At 39.1% G+C, this 27138-nt stretch overlaps 1 non-coding gene across 1 annotated transcript; it reads left to right on the forward strand.

Annotated features, from left to right (window-relative positions):
• Positions 1–10044: 10044 nt before the first annotated feature.
• TRNAY-GUA (transfer RNA tyrosine (anticodon GUA)) lies at positions 10045–10116 on the forward strand. The gene has a single exon. It is a non-coding gene; the product is annotated as a tRNA-Tyr (tRNA).
• Positions 10117–27138: the final 17022 nt, after the last annotated feature.

Here is a 27138-nt window from a genome sequence, read left to right on the forward strand (position 1 = left end):
AACATATTTGTTGAGCAAAATTTGAAAAATTCCCATAATAAACTAATACTTATCATTATTTATATACCTTCTCTGAACATATAAATAAAAAGAAATATTAAAAGTTTCTTACAATATGGTGCATGGAGCATTTTGCACTTTGATAAGAATCATGCGTTAGATTTATGCGTTACGACGTATAATTATAAATGTGAACACCATTTATTTTTGGAAAAGGATTTATTAATATCTTATTATTGTTATTATTATTATTATTATTATTATTATTATTATTATTATTATTATTATTATTATTATTAAATTTTCTGCGGAAGGAGTAACGTGAAAGATTTTACTGCCTTACTGAAACCTTTCCTCTGACTGTGGTTATGCGTCAATCTAACTTTAAAAGTCCAAGCCTTTTTATGTATATCCCTTTGCACTTTTAACAACTGCTGTGAGAAATTACAGTCTGCTCCGCGAATGTTTGGAATCAGGTAAAAGATTTTACTTGCAGCCATAGATAGACTATAAATCATGCTAACTTTATGTATTTATGCCTCTTTAAATACAGCAACCAGGTAACTGTTGAAGTGAGTTTTCGCCATTGTTATTATGTTGTACATTTTATTCACTTCTAATAATCATAGGTCATTTTTGAAGTGAGAATTGAGTTGTCTCCACATATTTGAGTAATTTTATTAATTTCTACTCACCTTTCCGTTATTTCATCTTTTTGAATTCGATCTGATGCATTGTTTTACTTCCACCAAGGTGATACACTTTCTCTTTCAAGTACTGGTTGCGTGCTTCAGACAGCCACGTACAGTCACTGCCATACTGTCGAGGACTCACTTTCACTTCCACGTGCGGGATTCACCTCTCACACAGATGGCTAAACCGACTGCGTAATACATACTCATACATATTTCACAACAGAAAATTATTTTCAACTGGCCAGGGAACAGGCGGTGGTCGAAAAAATAATACAAGTGTCAAATAAGACCTACAGGAAATCTGATATGCGTGACCCACTTCTCATGCAGATGGTTATACCGATCGCGTATTAAAAACTCATACAGAATTTTATTTTCAACTGGTCGGGGAAACGTTCTCACAATACAATGGACAACACATGTCCAGGGGTTGTTTACCTTGTCGTGTGTCACATGCCGAGGTCAACACGTTACGCTTCCACTTTCACATTTGGTTCAAGGTGAATTACAAACAATGGACCTCGATCCCCACTCCATTTCAACATTCTCTCCATGCTCATTCGTCCATCGCTTTCCTACACCACTCGCTTGCAAATTCCCCTTCCCCATTTATTCACCAATCACAGACCAGCTCCCTCACATGCCGATGTCAACATGTTATTTAGTTCAAGGTTGATTACACACAATGGACCTCTCTCTCCATGCTCATTCGTCAATCGCTTTCCCACACCGCTCGCTTGCAAATACCCATTCCCCAATCACAAACCAGCTCCCTTTATCCCTCCTTTGACCACGCCCCCTTTCCCCTCATCCCTCCTTTGACCACACCCCCTTTCCCCTCATCCCTCATTTGGCCACACCCCTTCCCATCCCTCCTTTGGCCACGCCCCTCCAAGCCTCCCAGCCTGTCACGTGACCATCATCTTCTTACTACTGTTGGGTTTGTAAGGACCGATAAAGTCCTTAATATTACTTCTAAACCACAGCGAAGATACAGGCGGGAGAGTATAGGGGACAATGCCCCCCAGGTCAGAGTGATATAGGCTATTGTCTCTCTCTCTCTCTCTCTCTCTGGCAATAGTTATGAAGAAACCTAATTCTGCAAATAAATGCCAATATCATTCTTTTTCCCTTATACGAAAAGTGGACCCAAAGGCTTGCAGTACAGCCTGAGGCTTATTGTGCTTACCACTCCTATTTTGCGAATGATTGGGTAGTCGAACGCTCCGCTCTTGTACAGACCCAGAAACAATATGTGGGCCACCTGAACGTATTGCGGATGCGCAGTAAGTTATAACTGAAACTTGAAAAATTCAGGTGGCCCAAATTTTGTTTCTGGGCATGTACAAATACAGTACGCCGCACCATGACTTAACCCGGACTATGATTGGGATGATGATGCCAATTAATGATGGCGAATTGAGTCCGAGGTCTTAACGCCGAAAGTTACCTGACAATTCTGCTTCAATTGGTTGAGGGAAAGCCCCGACCAGGTAACTTGTCCCAACCAGGATTTTAACCCAGGCCCGCTCGTTTCACGGTCTGACGTGCTAACCGTCGCTCAACAGCGGTGGAGAAATCAACATTTACGTAGGCTAAATATTATGTTTTTATGTATTCATTTTGCGATTTATCTTTTTATATTATAGGTAAGACCGAACAGAGACGACCTGAAACATTTTGTAGAGAGAGTTCATTCAGTTCACATCATGTGACAATGAGTTCGCGAGATATTCGCTTTTTTTTAAGCATAGAAAAAAGTGGAATTCATTTGTTCATAGTTTTCTGCCCAATGGTAGGTCTTTCACGGCAAACTTGCCATTCTTCAATCTTCCTTATTAGGAAGAATGCTAATACTACGGAAAATAGTGTATAAATGTTGGTGCATCTTCTATTTTTGCAAGTGATAACATTCAATCTACAACTAGTGACCATATAGGCCTAAGTGATAAATGACGAAGTAGACAAATGTGAAAGATTGTACAGAATCAACGAAGACACGTCTCTCTAATTCACACAAAAATGTTATTACCTTCTTAACAAAAAATCAACAGTATTTATTTGATACAATTCACATTTTGCTGTACTTAATTAAGCAATGTATTATTGGTTTCAGAGGACATAATGTATGTTTATTTTTACTGTGTATGTATGGGTATGTATTTTCCATCCCTGTGGACTAACGGTTAGCATGTCTAACTGTGAAAGAAGTGGGTCTGGTTTCAAATCTCGTTTGAGACAAGTTATCTGATTTTTTTTCAAGATTTTCTCTCAATTAATTGCTGGGTAACTTTCGGCGTTGGACCTCGGACTCGTTCCGCCATTATTTATTCAAATGCTATTGTGATCATCAGACAGCAATTTTCGGTCCCTATACTGAACGTTAGGACGGTGTATGTCAGTTGCAGGGAGGTAATTGAACTCATTGCTACGCTCCCTCCATACGCCAAGGGACGTGACATCTTGTCGCTGTGCAGGGAACGAAAATCCGCTGTCTGGTGATCATGACCATTGCCCCGGTTAAGTTCATGGTGCAACATGCTGCATTCGTACAAGAGTGTGACCGTTCGGCGACAAATATATTTCACAGGACAAGAGTGGTAAATAATAAGCCTCGGGTTGCGATGCAACCTTCGGGTCCCTCCTCCGTAGAAAAAGTACAGACGGATTATTTAGTCCTGACAGCTCAGCGACGAGAAAGAGGGGAAGTAATAGGAGTAGTGGGGAGAGCTCAGGAGTAGAGATAACGGCGAGCGGTCAGGAAAGGAATGCAGTACATCTTAACTGTACTGCAAACATACCGCTCTACCGCACGTGTGACATCCGATCGCTCCGAAGGCAAGCGAGTGACTAACCCTAACACCTCTTGGCTTAACTAAATGGACTCGCCTGAACCAGGCGCATCTCCGGCGACTGTCAGGACCAAGCCCCTACAGTCTCGGATGCGCAGAACAAGGAAACAGGCGCAAATTGAACGCTGCGCTTGCAGACGCATAATAAAAGTATGTAAATCACGCAATTTAACACTGTGATGATCTAAAATTGACAGATCATGGCCATTTTCGACGTTTAACGTAAAATTAGGACAAATAAACATATTCAAAGTTTCATTGATGTGCGTCAGTGCATTAGAAGAAAGAAAATACGTACTCCACAATTTATAGAAAACATGCTCATACATCCATAAATTATAAAATAGATATATTATCATTGCTTGCGGAGTGATGGTACATAACAATTATTTATAGGTGAACCTTGAATTAAAAGTTCACAAAGAAGACTTAACTATTACAGCCATTTATTTATTTATTTACTTATTTATTTATTTATTTATTTATTTATTTATTTATTTATTTATTTATTTATTTATTATATGTATATTTATTTATCCATATATGGATTTCGAATGAAAGTTTATTATCTTGCAGATAAATTACGAGTAATTTACATAATAAAAAGAAAAAGTTATCCTTCCACACAATTATTGTGTTTAACATCTGATGTATAAATCTAAATAATTCACTCAGTGGGATTTCTCTACAGTCTGATATACCTGTAGGCGTACTAACAATTAAGTATTCTTTATTGTCGCGCGGAGCAACGGCTTCGCTTTGCAAGTCTCATGAGAACACAAAGATGTCTTAGAGCAGCGTTTCTCAATGTGTGTTCCCCGGAACCCTGGGGTTCCGTAAGCTTCTCTTAGGGGTTCCGCACAATTCCTTAGTCTATGTGAAATTATTTACTTTTTAATCTATAAAATTTAATGTTATAAAAACATGAAAAAGAATAAGAGCAGAACTATAACTATTTATTCAGCCATTCCATTGGCAATTATCAGGACAACAATGGGTACCGTTTAAGGCAATTTGTTCACTAATGCACATTGTTGAAATAATAATAGGTGCGCTTGAAATAACTTAAGTGTCTGCAGCTAACACATTTTCCAATAATAATGCACACGTGTAAATTGTATACGTAAGGAATTGAAAATTCTGTGAAGGATATTTCGCAGAGTTGTTTTGACGTTACTTCAAGAAAGCACAGGAAACTTCTGGAGAGGAAAGACCATTATTTTGAAGTTCAAGGTGAGTTATGTGTTAATTTTGTGTCTCAACGTTTATTTAATAATATTCGAAAAAAAGTCAAAAGTTTTAAAGAAAAATTGTGCGAGTTTTGTCATCCCTTCTTCAAAATTATGTAAATAGAGGGCAAGACCGAACATTGCGAGCTACGTCATCGTATTTTTAATAGAGTGATACCGATCCTAACTCTACTTTTTTAAATACAGAGTGACACCGAATCATGGATCGGTGGCTTAAAACAGGTTCATTAAAACAATCAACATCCAAATGTGCCACTTCATCTATCCGTGGGTCTGATGAAGGCGAAATGGAAACACCAGGTTTACAAAATAGCTTCTCATCACCTGGAAATGTGAAGGAGCCAATATCCAAAACACAACATGAACCTAAAAAACGTAAACATTATGAGAGTTACTTAGCCTTGAATTTCAAGGATGCTAAAAGTTGGCTGTATGTGGCAGAATTTTATCTAATAATTCGATGGCACCTTCAAAATTACGTCGCCATTTTGAAACATACCATGCTCAGTTTCATGACAAGAATATTGATTTATTTGATAGACAACGTCGTGAGTTCACAAAAGTTCTTAGCTCTGTCATCTTATAGTATAAATGAAAAAGTAACAGAGGCATCTTTCATTGTAAGCTACAGTGTGGCTCAGGCAGGTCAGTCCACACAGTAGCCGAAAAATTAATAAAACCCTGCGCGATTGACATGGTTAAGTGCATGCTCAATGACAAGGAAGCTAAACAATTATCTTCCGTGCCGCTTTCGAATGACACAGTGGCTCGTCGCATTAAAGCCATGGCAGCTTACGTCAAGGAAGAATTAAACCGGCGGCTCAGATCATGTCAATTTGCACTACAGATAGACGAGTCAAGTGATGTAGCAGATCTGGCAGTTGTACTAGTGTTTGTCCGTTAACATTATTAAGGTGCTATTGAAGAAGAAATGCTAATATGTAAACCGCTGTCAGCTAATGCAACAGGATCTGAAATTTTCAGACTTGTTAGTGAGTGCTTGGAAGAAAATCATATATCCTGGGACAATTGTGTTCATATCTGCACGGATGGTGCAAAGGCAATGGTTGGGAAAACAGCTGCTGCAGTATCGCGCAAAATGTCAGTTGCAAAAAATTGCAAAGCAGTCATTGTATTTTGCACCATCAAGCTTTGGCCACTTTCCCTAAAAAATGTTCTTAATGAAGCAGTAAAAATCGTTAATTTTATCAAGTCCAGAAAACTAAATTCAAAACTCTTCAAAAACATTTGTGACTACATGGGAAGCCTTCATAAATCTCTGCTTCTCTAAACAGAAGTGAGATGTGTTTCTCGCCGAAAAACTTTAAGTAGAACTTAAGGCTGAGGTGATGACTTTCTTCATTGATCACCATTTCCAGTTGGACGATCGCTTGAGTGACTAACAATGACTCTTGAGACTTGCCTGTTTAGCTGACATTTTTGTGCTAATATATTCAATAGCAAATAAAATCAGAGCTTTCAAGAGAAAATTGTAGTTCTGGATGAGAAGTCTAGCCGGCCGTGTATTTGAGAGCTTCCCTGCTTTGAAAGTTTTCCTTGAGGAGACCGAAGAAACTCTCCGAGAACTTGATGAAATCGACGAATAATTTGTAAAGCGTTTGGAGGATATGTACCACACTGTATAGCAGTATTTTCCAGAACAGGAAAGTGAAAAAAATTCTCAAAAGTTATGGGTCAAAAATCCATTTGATATAAAAGAAAAACTTTCTTCCCTCGCTTCTGAAGAATACGAAGCATTATTGGAAGTGACGTCTGATTCATCCCTGCGACCTCAGTTTAAGAATCTCCCTGTGGTGGATTTTTGGCATAGCCTGAGAAGAGACTACCCAGTGTTATCAAAGCAAGCTATTACAATTCTACTTCCTTTTGTAAGTACTATCCTGTGTGGAACTGGGTTTTCTGTATATACGTCTATCAAAACTAAATACCGAAACAGACTGGATGCAGAACCAGACATGAGACTTCAGCTTTCCAACATTAAACCCGATATTAAAGAAGTATGTAGGCGTAAACAACAAAAACACTCATCACTCTGATCTATTTCAAATAGGTGTTTTTTTCTGAAAAAATATTAAGTAGGCCTACCTGAATTTTAATATGAATTACAAAACAGTGTTAACAATGCAAGTGGACTTAATTTCATTTATACTTGTTATATATTTACTGATCTTTGTAACAGTGGCAAATATATTTCAGAAACATTAAATAATTTTTAAATATGTATAACGTGTGAGTTCAAAAACCATGTTTAATATTAGTAGTAAAAATAACAGCTAATATAATTCAACGACATTATTTATAATTTTTAAATATATATATATAATATGTGACATTAATAAATGTGTAGTGTTAGTGATAGACTAAAAGTGCATTGTTGTTAATTTAATATATATCACAAATATTCCACTGGGTTCCACAGTTTTATTTTGGCTTCAAAAGGGTTCCGTGGATAGAAAAGTTTGAGAAACGCTGTCTTAGAGGAAGCAGCAGGACAAAGAAGAAAATATGATTTAAGACTTTCACTTTGCTCAACGTGCAGGTTCATGATTTTTCTTTCGTTCTTGGGTTATGACACTCATGACGCGTACCGTAACTACACGGATAACATTTTTGTAAACTGAATTGATTTAAAGATGATGTTGATATTGTACCAACAGAGATAATATTATATCGTACCTTTTGTAAATGGCTTGGAAAATTTAACAGGGATGGTACATCGCCTTTCAAAATTCTACATGCTAAATAGGAAACTTCATGATATAAGAAACATATTGTCTTTAATTTCTCCTGGAATTATTTTAATCAAAGGCAGAGTAACTTTATGAATCATAATTGTATGGCATTGGACCTTTTCTAAATTCCGTTAGCAACATAGGCGGAGATAAAACGATTTCCTTGAGGGAACACAATAGAATGATAAAATTAGCTAATTCATAAATACATATTCTTATCATGAGCATAAAAATACGCCCACGCACATAAAAACAAATAGATACAGGACTATTATTTAGTTCTGACCAAAAACGTTATATACTGTGGTATACTAGACTGACACAGAGCGCTGATGTTCTGTCCAAAATTGAAACCAGTCTGCGCATGTTTACGCTGCCATGTTACTGGCAGAAACAGAGCGGTAAACACGAGTGTAATGCTTGTCCTTTGTTTTTCTGTAACAATGATTTTTTTCTCTTAAATGCATTTACTTTATATTTTAATTGGATTTATTGCAGTAAACAAAGTAGTGTTAATAACAAATCACACCAATGACCAAACAGGAGTTATGGCCGTATTTATAGAGATTCCTTGTACTTTACTTTAACTTACCTTTCTCTTAAGCTGGCATAAATCGAGGAATTTGTATTCAGAGTCCCAACTTATACATGAGTTCAAGTCAGAGTTAAATAAAACTGAAGTTAAAAGCCTACCTTTAATTTGACTTAGGCCTAATACAGCAATAAAAACTGTGAATACAACTATATGATGTATAACCAATTTGAAGGTTTTGACGAGTTCTTGGACTGTATGGACTATTTATATGAAGATTTTGATCATACTATTTCCAAAAGTTAAGCCTATGTAAGAAACTGTGACTGTCCGCTTAATGCACTATCAGGTTCTGAATTTATAAAGAATACAGCTTTTCAAAGACATGTGTTAAAGTAATTGAATGGAATTTAATTGAGGGGAGCATGGATGGCCCAACACTGTGACCTATTGAGATCTATTCCGCTAACCCTCGATATGGAATGAGGTGCATGCAACAGATCCCCTACGCGCACCGGCCTAACCAATGACTCTTGTAACGACCGGTCTCTACAGCCGACAGAATCTATATAGTACCGTACCTGCTTCGGCATATTCTTCCAAGGCACCCCTGTCGGTCCGAGGCGAAACTCCTCCCCCTAGTAGGTCCGCCTCGGGTGCCATTGCAGAAGCCATCCAACATCGCTGAACTACATTCCAAGGAGGCCGGTCGAGAGAGTCAGCAGCTTCGGGAGGCCGCCAGTAGAGTGATCTAAATAACCAGAAACGGGATGATGAGGGAGGAAAGGAAGTGGCGAAGATGAGTGGGGTTCCAATCGCCTAATAGAGTTACCTGATATTCATCCATAGGAGTGAGGGAAAAACCCCGAAAAAATCTCACCCACGCAACTCGTCCTAACCGGAAATCGAACACGGGACCGCTGGGTTCGGAGTTAGATTCGCTAACCCCTCAGCCATAACGGTGGACTGTGTTAAAGTGAAGTTCACTGTTGCTAGAATTGGTGGATAAAAGAGGACAGTCGTATCACTGTCAACAGATTCTCTCAGCTCAATATCCAGATCATTATCGATTGTGGAATCAAGTTCTGGATCATGCTCCAGTTTAGTTAACCCTGGATATTGCCCACAACCTGTAGACAGTCTTTGTTTTTTTTCCATGGCAAGTTCTTTCCTCCCCTTAACTTTCATATTGTCCCAACATTCCTCTGATACAAACCCGCTAGAATTAAAAATGAGGCACTCACCCTACTTTCTAAACTAATCAAATATATTTCCTTAACATTGTTACTGTTAATAATTATTTATAAAATTATGTAAACTAACCATTGTCTGTTGAGCATAATTATTGAATTCATCTGTTATTTCTTGCCATTTCCTTTTCTTTTACGCCACAGAAACAATGTCAGATATATTTTAGTTTTCACTAAGTCTTTGTATTTCAATACTAGCTAGTAAATAGTTCTTCAGCAGTGAAGAGAAATTTTTTTTCGTGTCTACTATCTTATGCAGCTCTACATTATAACGGCTAGACAGCGTATAGATAATTTGCTGGGCTAGATTTGTTGACAAACCACCGCTTCCTGAAAACGTACGCATGTATTTTGATATAGTTTCCAGAAGATGGATACACCGGGTTCAAATCCCGGCGCCGGAGAGAATTTTTCTCCGTTCCATTACTCTTTCATCGTATGATGACGCAGAATATCTGCATGGAAATATCATACGTACTTCGGTACATTGAAATAATATATGATATGCGCAAATCACGAAGTGATTTAAGACGGCGCTTATTCCGTCGGATCCCGGCCAACTAGTCACTCATAACGAGTGCACCTCAGCACATGTGTGGACTTCGGTCCTATGTTCATAGACATCTATGACGTATTGCAGAGGGCGGCCACTAGAGGGAACCCAAGAGTTGGAACTCAATCAGAGACAATTCTGTCCGACATCGGGGTTGTATCCGGTGTGGCTTAGTGGATAAAGCATCAGCCCGTAGAGCTGAAAACCCGGGTTCAAATCCCGGCGCCGGAGAGAATTTTTCTCCGTTCCATTACTCTTTCATCGTATGATGACGCAGAATATCTGCATGGAAATATCATACGTACTTCGGTACATTGAAATAATAAACTATATCTGGTTTATGTAAAGTAATTAGCTGCTGGAAATATTCATAATGAGACCAGAAGCCGTCTATGTTCCATTGAAGCAGGAATGTATCCATCATAATCATAACAAAGAAGAGGTGGAGTTGTTTTCTTATATGAGTGTATCATGTTCGGGAGCGTTTTCATATTCTGAGATTTGAAATGCGGGTAGAGTTTATGAAGAGTATTAATCAGGCCTTCAATGTCATGTGTATGAGATTTGGCTACGTCGAGAATATCAGTTGTTCCTTCAGCATTTTCATAGAAACTTTTAAGCTGTAGAAAGTTTAGGACGTAATCATTAGGTGATGATTCTACTATTGTCCTTATTGAAAGTAGAGATTCGTCAATACTTGGACTGTTTAGAGTCTTAGCTTTCTTTTTAGGAGGTTTGGACTTTTCCTTCTGTGTGAGAATTGGGATAGTAGCATCTTCATTTGGAATGTTATTTAGGAGTTCTTCAGAGTCATCAGAAAACTGAATGGTACAGTCACTAGACGTTACAGCTCTCTTAACATTCTTTTGTTTGTTGCTATTTGGGCTTAGCCTATTAGGTAAGGGAGGAAATTCTTCTGTATTTAGAAACTCTAGTTCAGGTTGAGTGTGTGAATTAGTATTAATTTCAGGTAGTTCGGAGTCCTTTTTGGTACAAACTGATTCTTCTGGTAAGTTCAGTTGGTCTGCAGAAGAAAGAGAGTTAGTATTGTTTGAAGTAGCTACGGGATCTTTGATTATTACAGAGTCGGTTTCAAGCATATCATCAAGTCCAGAGGAAATCATGTTAGAGGTTAAGGTTACCTGATCAGTACTTGGTATAACAGAATCAGTTAGGGATTCGGTGTGGTTGGTTTTGCATTGTCTCGCCAGGTGACCTTCTTGTTTACATAAAAAACAGGTTGGAGTATCAGCAGAAATGTATATCCAATAGTTAATCCCATCATACGAGATTAGCATACTTTCTGGAAGTTTTTCAAAATCATCAGGTTGGACATACATTTGACGTCGAAAACTGAGTATATGAGAGAATCCTGGGGTTGATATACCAGCTTTAATATATTCAATTGGAGACGTTGGTTTGACATCAAATTGTAGTAAACTTTCCTCAATTAAACTATGTGGAATTACAGGACACACGTTGGATAGGATCACTCTCTTATATTTAGTGAGAAAAGGTCTAAGTTGTAATGATTCATTATTGATCATGATTCGTTGGTATTTTGTTGTAAGTTCTTCCGCAATTTTCTTACTTGCTAAATATATACAGATTCGGCCATTCGATATTCTGGATATGAATCGAATATTGGAAGGATCAGTAAGTTTGCCGAAAGCTAAAACATAATCTTTAATTGTTATATTATCGCTAGATTCAATAATAATAGCTTGGTCTCTACTAGGGGTTGATTGAAGTACCTTAGAATAAGTTACTTGATTCGAAGGAGTGTCTTTTGGATTCATAATCTTTGAATTAGGATGAAAATTATTTGTTGCGGAATCTTTGTTACTTAAACTCTTGTTCTGATGTATTGAATTGTCATTTAGTTGAATAGAAACATCTTTACCGCTGAATTTCTTTGGTTGACATTGTTGGCTGCTAATAGCAGCCATCTCGTAATTTTAACCTACAAATTGTAGGCTGGGCTATTTATTATTCAGCTATATAAAATTTAACTTTCAAGACTCACCAAATCTATATGTCACTTAAAGAGAAGAAAAACTGAAGATTATTTCAACACTGCTTTGATGACTTACACTTAACTTAGAATTGTGATAATAATAAAGATTAACTCGGAGAACACTCAGAACCTGGAGCTATCTTCACCATGGCCCACTCTGAAAAATCAAATAAGTAATTTATGAGTTTTCTTTCTGAATAGAAATTCAGCATTAAGGTCAATGTCGAGCTTATTTTTTATTTATGAAAGTGTAAGATAAGGGCAATTCCATTTGTCACGGAATCAGCTTTGGACTGTTTTCAAATGAGTATCATAATTTCTGACAGTTTTAACTCTTTTTAAGAATGTAAAAAGGGAAAAAATATGCCTTGCGCATTGTAGTGTACATCAAGGAAACATGACATTTTGGATTGATAGACAGCATACCACAAATAAAAAAAATAAAAAAATGAATGAATGAATGAATAAATAAATAAGTATAGAAGTAAATAAGTAAGTAAATATATAAATTAATTAATAAATTAATAAATAAGTAAGTAAATTAATAAATAAGTAAGTGAATAAATAAATAAATAAATAAATAAATAAATAAATAAATAAATAAATAAATAAATAAATAAATAAATAAATAAATAGAGGGATAGACAGCGAGACAGAGAGACAACCAGATAAATAAAGAATTATGTCACGGAATCATCTTTGGGTCAACCATAGTATGATAGCATGTTGTAACAATACCATATCTCTGTGATGTATAAAGCAGAAAAAGAAAACTATTTTATTCACATGGAAGTATACATATAATGCAAGGAACACAGTGCAAAAAATACTTATTTTTAACTGCAAATATACAGGAGTTCAGTACAGGTAGCCGCTCACTTACCGGAAAAATTCGATCGTTGCGTTCGGATTTTTATTATAGTATCACTCACTTGTCCGCATTTCCGAATTAATCATCAAATAGTGTTGTAATTTACCGCTAGAGAGCATTATTTCATTGTAGTGATCTGAACTGAACCTGGAAATAAAATGAATAGCTCTGTAACTGAATTAAACTATGAAGGACATAGCCTACCTGGTTAATTTAGTATTTTCCCAATCTCATACCAAATGTTCTTTGTCCATGTTACATTGTTATAAGTCTAATTTCACAAATTATAAAGCTCTTCATACTGTTGGACTTAATAAAGTAAGCTTCGCGTCATACATTTCATTATACCTTCAATATTACCGCGATTGGAGGCCTTGTAATCGATTTATTTGCCATGACATTTTCTATTTCCGTCTTGGACCGTATGGATATCCGTTTAGAATTCTCTGCTCAGAATTCTGAACGGAATCCGGTCATGCGGACAGAGGCGATATGGCCAAGTGGGCGATGCTCCATTTAAAATAATGGAAAGAATAAAAATCAGAACGCGCGGCCGTACGGATCCGTTCCGGTAAGTGAGCGCCTACCTTAAGAATATCTGTAATGATGTTACGTCACGGAATCAATGTCACGGAATTAGAATTTGTTCCAATATCACTAATGTACATACAAAACAAGTAACACTTTTGAAATTAAACACAATGTCAAATAAAATAATGAATGATACACATATTATCACCCGATATAGGCTACTTGATTGTATGTTTACTAATGTTAACAGTTATTTATCTATTGTCCTAAAATAGAATTGGTGAATACATAACGAGCAAGTTCTCCAGTCACTAGCATCTCTGGTTGCTCAGAAAAAGGGTGATGTCATCTGTATCAATACAACAACAATCATTTGGATCCGGGAATACATCAACTTTGTCATTGTTTTCAATCCTATGCAGATCCGGTACTATATAGTCTGTCTATATTGTAGTCATTATTTTGTCCAACGTAGGGCGTTCTGTTCCTTTTACCAGGATATGTAGCCAGGACAAAGCATCCTATCCTGGCTGTAGAGGTTCTATGCTGGAATCCTGTAGGTGTCAGGTCACGAACGTCACCTTCGTGTGTTACTGTATCATGATAGGCACTTTTTCTCTTGATGAATAGTCTATGTGATTTTTGAATGTAGGAAGTTGACTGTCCATCACATCAAAACATAACAGTTCCCTATTTGGAGCCGTAGCATGATGGTTACCTGGTTTCTTTCGCATTGTTCCACTTCATAAGGAGCTCTGGATTCGGTAACATACTACGAGGCGCATCCACAAAGTAAGTTTCCCTATTAAAAAAAAAGAACACACACTTTTAGGAAAACATTTATTGGCAACAGGTACAGCAATTTTTCATCTATTTTTCAACATAGCCACCATCAGAATTGAGACACTTGTCGTATCGTGGGATCAACTTTTGTATCCCTTTGTCGTAGAACTCTGCCGCCTGTGAATGGAACCAGCGTGTGACAGACGTCTTCAGCTCTTCGTCGTTGCCAAAACGCTCACCGGAGGACAGGAATTTCTTGAGGTGCAGGAAAACGTGAAAATCGCTGGGAGCAAGTTCAGGACTGTAGGGTGGCTGATCAAACAACTCCCAGCCAAATTCCGTCAAAACAGCTGCTGTGCGCCGAGCCGTATGTGGACGAGCATTGTCATGGAGGAGCACAACACCTGCAATAAGCATCCCACGCCTCTTGTTTTGAATGACACGTCTCAATTTTCGCAGTGTTTCACAGTAATGGTCAGCGTTCACTGTTTCACCTCTTGGAAGGAAGTCAATGAGCAGAAAGCCCTTCCTGTCCCAGAACACCGTGCACATCACTTTCCGTACCGACAGCATTTCGTCCTGACCGGAGATCCACTATGCCGCCAATGCATTGACTGCTGCTTGGTTTCCGGGGTAAAGTGCGAAATCCAAGTCTCATCGCCCGTGACGATCCTGTCGAGGAACTCGTCGCCGTCATTTTGATACCGTTGCAGAAATGTCAGTGCTGCTCCTAAATGTTGCATTTTATGTTCGGGTGTCAGGTTATTCGACACCCGCCTGGCACACACTTTTCTGAACAGCAGGTTTTTAGTGACAATCTCATGCAACAAGGATCGCGATATCTGCGGAAAATGGCTGCTCAGCTCCGTAATCGTGAAGCGACGGTTCTCCATGATGCACTGCCGCACCAGCTCAACACGATCATCATTGATGAGGGACGGTCGCCCACTGCGCTCTTCATCATGGACACTTTGACGACCTTCGGAAAACTGTCTACACCAGCGACGCACCATCTGCTTACTCATGATGTTCGGCCCATAGACCTGACAGTGCTGCCGATGAATTTCAATTGGCGCAATGCTTTGTGCATTAAACAACTTTATCACCGACCGAACCTCGCAGGCGGCGGGAGAAGGAATAAGAGCTTCCATTTGGGACCACTGCTGCCACGCTACTGGCACCAGGCGGGACCTGTCCGGCTGGCATATGATTGATACGTCATAGATCTGTTACGCATGCGCAATTAACACGGCTAACTACGTTTACTTTCAAGGGGAAAAATCGGGGAAACTTACTTTCTGGATGAGCCTCGTACTAATACAATCATTGAGCTTTGCTGTGCATATCTGGCATGATCCCAGCATGAACTCTTCTGCATTCTATTACACACAATTAGAGGAAAGACGGCTCTTACTTGGTACTATTGTGTTAGCTTCACCATATTTTGAAATGGCAGGAAAAAGTTGTCTAATATTTTCATGGTAATTGCATTTACAGAATGTATATGGCAGATCCTCAAGCTATCTAACACATAATGGACGTAGGGTGCAGAAGTGAGAAAAACCAATTTGACACCTGGATATTTTTTCTTGAATAATGGTATTCTGATTTTATGTCATAAGCATAAATCGCTTCTGATACATTTGCTTTTCTCCATTTCCATTACATATTATCACACAATCTCTGTGTCCTGGAGATATTCAAGAAATGTCATAATGCATATAAAATTCCTTTAGTAAGTTATTTGTATCAACATTCCTGTTATTAGCAATATTGTGGTGTGTGGGTCATTAGAAATTGCAAGCTGAGACACTGGATGACTTTTCTTGCCTTTTTGGTGCTTGCTGGCAGGCTGCACTACACACGTTTTACTATTTTCCAAAGGCTCTGCTTACTTTTGTAAGTTGACAGAATGGTGTAGATGAACTGGAATTTCCGGAAGACTTCTTGTTGATGCTGTACTTCAAGACTGGGAACTCTCTTTTCCTGATACCTTGCCTATGCTTCTCTGTGAGATGCCTTCAGACTTTTTATTTTCCTGGAGCTCACACTCGTTTCTGTTTCTGCTTTTGTTTTTCTGTCCTCCCTATCAGCTTCATAGAAGCCAGCAGCATTTTTTCTTTTCCTCCAAAGCTGTGTTCTTTTTACTCCACTTAAGGGCATGGTCATTGCTTTTAATGCACCTTTAAAATATTTTAAAGTAATGCCTACAATGTATATGTCTGCCTCATCATTCTTAACCCTTCGTTACTCGCGTTAAATTCCGTAACGCCAGTACTCACCTGGATTACAATGGTAATCCACATTTGTTTTTGTTTACAGACAAGGTTTAAACATTGGAATTAGATTTAAATGTTAAGAAATATATTGTTTTCAGTTATTACAGTAATAAGAATAGATATGGTACGCATAACGGAACGTATTAAATATAAATATTAATAATGAAATGGATAGCACACAAATTGCATTCAAGTGACATGTTTGCATAATATTTCAACACTGGTCGTGTCTTTGAGTCATAATTTATTGTTGCATCATAGTTATGAGTTAGTTCACTATCATCATAATTATGTAGGTTATCTAGCATTGTTGCTCACTCGATGTTTGAAGGTCATCTGAACTCTTGATCTCTCTTAATCTCTCCCACGGGAAACGCAAGTTCACTACTGCTGACCTTACTTACGTCATATTTGATAACCGAATACCTCACTCAGGGGTGTAGCAATGAAAAAATTCAGGGATGTAACAATCATTCTCACTTCACTTGCAATATTTTACAGATGTTTTTGTGTATTGTAAGAAGGATATTGATGCACTTTCATGTTTATGTTTGCATTTCACACTTTACACACGTGAGTCTAATCTACATCTGATTCAATTATCTGAGTAGGCCTATGCATTTCTTCTACACAGTTCAAACAAATTACATCTGAATGAGTAGGACAAATTCTCTTCAAGCACTGGGAACAAGATTGTCTTGTGCTCTTGTTTCTTGTTCTACCACACATGTAGCACCTACCAATACCTTCTGGCCGTGTTCCTTCTTCTTGACCTGTTTGTGGAATGCCTAACAGTTGCTCTCCTCTTCTCTTTATTTCTCTTGGAATTGTCTGTTGGGTGATACGCTCGGAAATTAGTGGCTTCATTAGGTCCAGAGCAAGGGTTTTTAGGAAGTTTTTCCGTAGAATTTTTTGTTTGTTTGCAGAATAAACAACAAGAGCATTGACACCTGCTATGTTTAGTAAGTCAAAGAAAATAGTCAGAGGCCAGCGGCGTGAATTTCTGCTTACATCATAGGCTGAGCATAACTGGTCCAGGACATCCACAGCACATTTAGTTCTATTATAGAAAGATATTATTTCAGGTTTCTGGCTTCCTCCTGTTTCCTCATCCATTGCCGTATCATAATGCATGGTTGATAATGCTAACACTGTTTTGTTTTTCTTTGGTACATACGAAATAATTGTGCAGTTTTCATTGAATCCAAACAATGTACTGTTAACTTCCCTGTCTTGAGTAGTTGTGAAATGAGGAGGGATTTCTCTTTTGTTTTTTTTTCAAGGTTCCTACAAGTGTAATTTTGTCATTTTCTAGAAGATCTAAACACAGAGTTATGCTCGTGAACCAGTTATCGGTGGTCACATTTCTTCCTGTTCCTTTGATGGGATGAACCAGCCTCTTCACCACTGCATGTGCACTGTTACTTTGGTGAAATGGACCATCTGGTTGAATACCAGCATAAATTTCCAAGTTATGAGTGTAATATGTTTTCACATCCACCATAGCAAAAATTTTGATCCCATATTTTGCTGGTTTAGTAGGTATATACACTTTCATGGGACATCGTCCTCTGAATGCAACCAACTACTCGTCTATAGTTACATATTCGCTTGGAATGTAGCACCTTTGTGAATTCTGAACAAATAACTCGAACACTTCACGTACAGCAGCCAGTTTATCAATTTCTTTCCTTTCCTGCCTGTCATGAATGTTATCAAAGCGTAGACATCGTAACAAAAATTGGAATCTATTGTAGGTCATAGTCAGGTAAATTGACTCTATACCTGTTCCATTTTTATCCCATAGTTCTCTTACGTTCAGTCTTCCCGATTTCAAAGCACCGGCAAGATACAAAATACCTAAGAGTGCTCGAATTTCAACGTCATTTGTTAATTTGCAATCTCTGTCACGTCCGTAATTACGCTTCACTTTTTCAATATAAATATTAGTACACCTTACTATTACATTGATTATTGTCTGATCAATAAAGCAGTCAAAACACTCTGTGTGTGTCCGCGCATTTTTTGCAGCTCTTTTAGGGCCCGGTAAATGAATCACTATATTTTGTGCTCTTCTTCTCCCTCGTAGAGATACTGGTTCTTCCTGCCAAATTGTAGTGTTGTCTCTTCCCGTATAGCAGTTTCCATCATTTATAGACATTAGTCTTTCATCACCATCACCATCACCATAATCATCATCCTCCTCCTCATTGTCTTGTTCTGAATTAGAATCGTGAACTTCATTCAAAAGATCTTCTTTGTTGCTTTCATCATCACTTTCATTTTCAATGCCAACATCCAGATCTTCATCTAGCCACTTGCAAATATTGCTTGTATTTTCCGTACCCATTGGAGCCAACTACAAAGAGGATGGAACGATATCACACACTTTTTTCATAAAGTTCCTGCATTGCATCACTCATAACCATATAAAAACTATTTCACTTACCTGAGCAAGAAACTGACGTCAGTACTCGCGTGGATTACAATGGTAATCCACTCGGAAAAACTGCGTATAACTTGATAAAACTCCGTATAACTTTCCAAAGCGTTGCGACAAATACGTCTAAACACCAGTAATGCCTCACTTAGACTGTGACGAGAAATTGCATTGACGCTCAGCTACGCAGTGCTGAAGGCGGTGACGTAATACAGGATTAAATATCAGTGGATTACTATTGTAATCCACGCGAGTACTGAAGGGTTAAATGATTCCATAACGCTGATTCTGTGACGTCACTACAATATAATGAATGAGTTCGTCTTGCTAATCTGTGAGTTTGTTTATCATACAAACTTAGCTTTGCATTCACAATATTACTGCTCTGCACCTAAAAAAGGTTCCACTGTTATTACTTTTGCATAATTGTCACGGAATCAGCGTGCAGGTGCTACAATACTTTGTAGTCAAAGCTAAAATTCCACAGATGATGCTCTACTCTTATTTACGTATACATTCCTTCTTCAATATTATGTACTTTCAAAATATGTCACTTTAAGATAATGGATATATGTGTACATTAAGATTTGGTTGTGTAAATATCAATTAATTCTCTAGAGTCATAAGGCCTTGGGAACCATTTTGAATTGCAGTGTTGCCAAGCAGAAAAAATTACTGACAAAAGATTAAGTATTGCTAAGGTCATTAAATACATGTATATGGGCACCAATATATGTAACCATTTTAAATGTGAATATGGTTTTATATTTTGGGTGTAAGGTTGACTTTTACATGGAATTGCCCATAAGTAAAGTATAAGGAACATCTATGATTACTTTTTGCAGTTTTAAATAAAATAAAGCATACATAAAACAAATGAAATCGTAAGCTCCACAACTGAATGCTCAATCTAAACTACACAAGTCTAATATACCAGTCAGAACTCTACTTAATTACATATTTGCACCAGCATACACTCTAGCTAAATACATGGAAAACATCATCAGGAACAACATACAATTCACCAATCACACTGTAGTCAAGAACAACACAGACCTCGTCAACCACATCAAGGACAAACACGAACCCCACAATTAAACACAAGCATCATTGACATCTCCAATCTATACACTCACTAACATACTCATACATGAAACAGTAAAATACTAGAACATATGTTAAAAGACAACAACACATCAAAACTATAAGAGGATGAGAACTCAGCAAATTATATTGAAATAGTTTCTTCATCTTGGATTGTGTTTAAAGGTGTCTGGTTATTCAAATGTTTGTATAGGAACACATGTTTTGATGCTTTGTCTGTACCAAGCCTATTGCGTAACTTAGATGTACCAGGGTGTAAAAAATTATGACTGTATTTAAAAAATTAAAAACAATGTTTTTTTTATTTAAATAAGATTTATTTGATCTAAATCGGATTTTTAATTAAATTTTTACTTATATAAATCATTCGAAATTATTCTCAATTTGGTGTATGCTTCTGTGTTTATGAAGTACCCAGGACGAATAATGAAGAATCAATTTGCAGTAAATGCTGTATTTTAACAATAATTTTAATTGGGATATGATATATTACAACATATTTTTGAACCAGTTCTTCTGTCTTATAGCTGAATGCAACAGAAAGAACTGTAGTATGACCGAATTTTGCAACTTGTTTATCTAAGTCCTCTTTCCGTTTCTCTTTTGTTCGGATGACAAAAGGACTAAGCTAATTTCGCTTAATTTTCAGAGATGGTCCCTCAGTGGATAGGTGATCCGTAAGGGTAACTAATAATCTCTTTTGTTTTGATACTCAAGGTGCAACTACTGCACCTGTCTCTAAATTTTGATCTTCATTGTGAGATATTGGAGTAGGCTTATTTTAATTTAATTAATTAATTAATTTGTTTATTTATTTATTTATTTAGTCAGTCATTTATTGATTTATTGATTTATTTATTGATTGATTGATTGATTTATTTATTTATTTATTTATTTATCTTTTATGCTTTTACATTTTTGAATATGTAACTTCATTGTAGCAACTAATCTCTGCATTTCTAAACCAAATGACACAACTTCATTTTTTATTCTGTCTGTCCATTTCACACTGTTCTTTCTTCAATTTCGGGCCTGCGACCGATGCAGAGCCGGCTACAGAGCTCCACCGAACTTGGACCCCCTGGTAATTGGTGATGGTGCTATGTACCATGGGTTCTCTCCTGGAGTTGAGGAACCGTGGTGATGCCTACGTGAAAAGATAAAGGGATTCTGCAGGCTGTAAAGAATTTCGGGGGCGGTTCGTAGGGGAATTTGTAGAGCGGGAGAACCTTTGGTCATGTATCACTCCATCCCGGGTAGCACTAAGTGTCCATCAAGCGGCCTACGTGTGAGAACAGCCCCAGCCCACGTCCATCCCGTTAAGGATGACTAGTACAAACTTTTACTTTATACTTCCTAAATTAAGTATTGCTACATAAGTAAACGTCATAATTATTTTGAATATTTTGTGTAGTTAGATATTCGCACTCTTTGAGGTTATAATAATGCAAAATACATTGTGGTGTTGAAAAATATTTCGACACAAGTCACGTCATTACTTTGACGACTGTCTTGTACTCTCTAGTGACATTGAGTGTTTAAAAGTGACGGAAGTCCTATTTACAGTAAAATACAGCTCAAAAATAAATACTACTACTCCGTACTATGATTTATTTGTGGGGAAGACTCGCCTTGTGCAGATTTTACCGTTAACTTATGTCATGTAGGCCTATCATCACTTGTTGTCTTGAGTAAAAGACGGCTGTCAAGCCAATGATAAGAGTGAGTTCACCACACTCTTTTAGCGAGTCAAATAAAATTCCAGCTGGTCGCAGATACTATGTTCCTATTGGCTGGGAATAACAGAGCGCAGTTCATAAGGTAGACCTTCTATTTATTTTGTAGACATGTGAACCACTCCACTGTTCCCTCTCACTTGAAATACTATGTTCCAAACAACTTTCCGAAGTAACAGTATGACAAGACTATGAGCTGCAACTCTCATATCAGTATGCTTATTCCGCCTAGGACAACGCCGGGCATGAGAGCGGCTCCGTATAGCCGACCAGAGCTGTTCTCGCTCCGCAAGGCACTTCAATTCCAAGCCAAGGCAAACGGCTCACGCAGTGGCGGACTCACATTACACCTACCTTCCCTGCATTAATATAACAAGAGCCACGGTTGTTCTATTCATTCATTCTGTCAGTACATAATAGTTTATAAGGATATTACATCAATCCATTATATAATACAGACTTTATAACACTCTTATTAATTTAATGAAATAAACTTCGCTCTACACATACACACAAACACGCACACACACACACACACACACACACACACACAAATCATTAGGCTTATTTACACAAACTATACGCACAGTGCTTTACAATTACAGAATGGTATTAATAATATGAACATAATATGTAATAAAGGATTTCAATCAGAAACACAAGAAGAAAATTAATAATAAACATTCTCTTAAACGTTCTTTACAAGAATAAACTATTGTAACAAAATCGTACTTCTAACATTCTGAAATTAATAAATATTTCCTATTGAAACAAAACTTTTTAAAACTCAATAACCAAAATAACTATGTGTTTGTTTTCCGAGGCTTATGAGATTGTTTTATTTGCAGAAGTCGTTCAATGCTTAGAACATATGAATTATCTATGTTCAATCTCGAAATATAATTTAGCTTTTCGTCTGACATACAGCTTCTCCCGGTCGAGGTGGGTTCCGCCAAGTTGGTGACCGGGGGATGCAATGGTGGCTCTCGTGCTTTTCTTTTCGAACATTAATCGCCTTATCACCACCCAGTCGTTTTCATTCTCTTGTCTTTTTCATCGCTCTGTTTCTCCTCGCCGGCCACCATTGCATGCGGAACGCCCATCACATCATCACAGCCATTTTCACCTCTCCATCCCCGCTGTTAGTTTTTGCCACGTCCGTTACCATGACGGGATTTGTTAAGAATGTCTGATGAGGCTTCATTCTTCTTCCCCTTCTAGTTCTTATATCTATTATTAGGTTAAGTTTCTTAGGTTTATAACTCCCGTCTCACCAACTGGGATCTTTCCTATCTCCGAGGTCCTGTCCCACGGTTTCGAGCGCGACTTCCGACTTGTGCGGACCGACAGGGCGCCCAGCAACGAAGCAATAGTAGACCCTTCATACTGGCCCTATATGCAAGTTTAGGTGCGGAGCCCTACACTCACGTAGAGCCCCGATGGGGGCCCGGGGCGATTTAAACGTCCCGGTGACCGACTCTGCTCACCGGGGCGAATATATCGCTCCGACGTGTTACCTCTGACTTATGGGTGTCGCAGTGTAATCAACCACAAGTCCCCTGAAGCTGCGTGCGATCTCGGATTGCTCCGGCTTTCGGAGGTGGGTCGGAGTTAGCCGAAGTAGTCTGGCGGTTGTGTTCAGTGTAGAGTGGGGAGCCACGGGCTGTTATTCCCGTGGTAGGGGCATAAAGCTGCGACACGCCTCTAGTGTAGGACTTGCCGATAGGTGTGTAATGTCCAGTTTGAAGGGTAACTTGCGTGAAGTGGGATCGAGCTGTGGGGGGGGGGGTCCCCATGGCCGGCACAGACCGAGAAGACATTTTAGGTGTCTTTTTCTTATGCCCCCCGTGGCAGGCTGACGCCGACGGTTCCGTAGGGTGGGCCAGTTTCAAAATGGCCTCTTCGCGCTCCCCTTCTCCCTCCATTAAGAAACAGAAAACGGAAGAACCTAAAAAAAGTTACAGTGACTGGTGGTCTTACGACGAACACAGCAATGGATCTGGTTCCTGAAAATGTGAATGTGTATATGCCGCCTCCGAAGTTCATTAGTATTACTCTGACAGGAACGGAAAAAACGATGAAGAACATCAGCCCGTTTTATATCAGACGTGCACTCGTTGGACTCGTGGGGAAGTCAAGAATGCCACTAGACTACGCAAAGGTAGCCTGCTCGTCGAAACTTTGTCTCCCAAACAAAGTGAGACGTTGCTGAAGGCGAAGTTGCTGGGGTCATATCTTATAAAGGCAGAACGGCACTCCTCGCTTAACACCACGCGGGGAGTGGTTCATACGGATGCTCTGGATGGAATAAGTGATGAAGAGATACAACTCGAGCTTGCAGACCAGTCCGTGTCCAAGGCCTACCGTTTGTTGCGTAAGCGGGACGGACGGACTTATTCATTGAGCACCGTTTTCTTGACTTTCGAGAAATCCCTCCTACCTGAATACATTTTTGTCGGATACGAGCGTGTCCCTGTTCGTGCGTATGTGCCGAACCCAATGCGCTGTTTTAGGTTCCAAAGGTTCGGACATACGCAGCAACGTTGCACGAACGACATCGCATGTGCAAATTTCGGAGATGGTGACCATGGAGACTCTCCATGTCTCAACACCGCGCACTGTGTCAATTGTGAAAGGGACCATGCCGCCAATTTCAAGGACTGTCCGAAGTATCAGGTAGAGAAGGCAATACAAGAACTCCGAGTCAGAGACAATGTAACTTTCTTCGAGGCACGCAAACGTTATTTTGATCTTGATAAAAAACAGAAAGGAAAGAAATCCTATGCTGCTGTCTTACAACAAGGAACTGAGTGTACCGATGCGTCAACTCAAACGCCACCTCTTGAGTGTATATCTGGGAAGCGAGCTGAGACCACAACCCAGACGTATGTGGACACCGGTACCCAGACTGACAACTTAGACGACAGCTGTGGCCTTGATATCAAGCCCTATATACCGAAAAAGACGGTTTCTCAGACGTCACAGACAAGTTCTGAGCATGAGAGAATATCACGACGTCGCACTCCTGGTACGGAAGAGAAATCGAGACCTCGTTCTCGATCGCGTACCCGATCAAGGTCACGATCAGGAGCGCGACGTACTGCAAGTATTTCGCCACCGTCAAAATCTAATCTGTCGCAGTCGAAGGAACAGAGTCATAGGAAAGAACAGAAGAGAAAATCACCTGTAAAGCCACCACTATGATTTAGCTCCTCGTGATGATTGATATTATACAATGGGACCTGAACGGTGTACGCTGTCCATACGCAGAACTACAGCAATTAATCTATCAAGAGAATTCTGCTATTTTATGTCTTCAGGAGACACACCTCCAACCTGAAAACTTCCTGAATATCTCGGGTTACTATATCCACCGGTACGATCATCTTGCGGGTATTCGTACCAACGGAGGTTGGTCTCTCCTTCTCCGCAAAAGTATCTTTTCCTCCGTCATCAATATTACCACTGTACATCAATACATAAATGCCACAATAACATTACACAACATTCAGTTTTCTACATTTTGTATTATATACCCCCTCATACAGCTTTCACAGTAAATGAAATTGAAGATATTCTGATGCAGGTACCTGCTCCATATCTGTTAGTGGGGGATTTCAATGCATCCCACCACTCTTGGGGCTCCAATTCTGATGATGAAAGAGGAAATAAAATAGCAGAGGTATGTACCGGTTTCAGTCTGATTACCCTGAATTCAGGGGAAGCAACTCATCTATCCTTGGCTTACGGTATATTCTCTATGATAGATATCTCCATTTGTAGCCCAGTATTGTCCACGCATTTCGAATGGTCTGTGATTCCCGACCTCCATGGTAGCGACCACTAACCCAATCGAATGCGTATGTCCGCTTTACGTCCTGCGGAATGTCGCTCTCCAAACTGGGTTATTAAAAAGGCGGACTGGGTCGGATTTTCGGAGTCCATATCATTCGACGATACTGGACATGAAAGTGTGGACTCTGTAGTAGATTATTTCTCAAATGTGGTTATAAAGTCAGCGGAATTATCTATCCCCCAGTCGTCCTGCAGGCCAAAGCGCTTCTCTGTCCCCTGGTGGACGGACGCCTGCAGAGATGCTATCCGTGACCGCAAACGTCCTTTACGCCAATTTGAGTGCCATCCGACCCAAGAAAATTTTGTCCACTTTAAACGTCTTCGAGCCAAAGTTCGCCGCACCGTGTGCGATGCTAAGAAGACGTCCTGGACACACTACGTCAATTCATTGAAACACAACATCCCAGCTAACACCGTATGGGACAAAGTCCGTCGAATAATGGGGAAACGTAATTCTGTAATTCCGGGTCTTCTGAACAATGGAGGAACGACCACCAGTCCCATAGAAATTTCTGAAATATTCGCTAGATCATTTTCACAGATAAGCAGCTTAGACAATTATGACCCGGAATTTCTAAAAACAAGGATACTGTGGAAAAACGAACACTGAACTTTATATCTCTTAACACTGTAAACTACAATGCACCGTTCACATCCGAGGAGTTGGAGGCGGCACTAGACACATCCCCTGACACCTCCCCTGGCCCTGATAACATCCATAACCGCATGCTTCGCCATCTTCCACCAGCTGGAAAATCCTTTCTTCTCTCAATTTATAACAGGATCTGGACTGAGGGTGTATTTCCCTCTGCTTGGCGTTCCGCTATTGTAATCCCAGTCCTGAAACCAGGAAAGGATCCTTCTCTACCTGGCAGTTATAGGCCAATATGTCTCACCAGCTGCGTATGCAAGGTTATGGAAAAAATGATAAGTAAACGCCTGATGTGGGTACTGGAATCGGAAAACCAATTATCAAATATCCAATGTGGTTTTCGTAAGCACAGCGTAAGCACAGATCCGCCGCAGACCATCTTGTTCGGCTGGAGACCGCCATTAGAGATGCTTTCCTCAGGAAGGAACATCTTGTGGCGGTCTTCTTTGATCTAGAAAAGGCCTACGATACCACATGGCGGTATGGCATTCTGCAAACTCTGCATGATTGGGGTCTTCGTGGTAGTCTACCAACGTTTATTGCGAAGTTCATGGCAGAGCGGTATTTCCGAGTTCGAGTAGGCACCACACTTTCTACCGAACATCTCCAAGAAAACGGCGTTCCGCAGGGGTCTGTATTAAGCGTTCTTCTTTTCTGCATTGCGATCAATGGAATTGCCCACTGTGTGAGTGACCGAGGATTTTCTCTGCTGTAGTTGATGACCAGTTTATTTTACAGCTCCCGATACCTTCCATCCATCGGTCGACAGTTGAAACTGGTCATCAACGTGCTATCGGAGTGGTCTGTTCACAATGGTTTTAAATTCTCCACTCAAAAGACGCAGTGTGTCCACTTCTATAACCATCGTGGACTCCATCCACATCCTGAACTGCGTCTTTAATGGAGTGGAGTTGCAATATACAGACACTGCGAGCTTTTTGGGTCTTATCTTTGATTATAAATTAACGTGGGAGGCGCATACACG

The sequence above is a fragment of the Periplaneta americana genome, chromosome 8, assembly GCF_040183065.1.
Source record: "Periplaneta americana isolate PAMFEO1 chromosome 8, P.americana_PAMFEO1_priV1, whole genome shotgun sequence".
NCBI lineage: Eukaryota > Metazoa > Arthropoda > Insecta > Blattodea > Blattidae > Periplaneta > Periplaneta americana.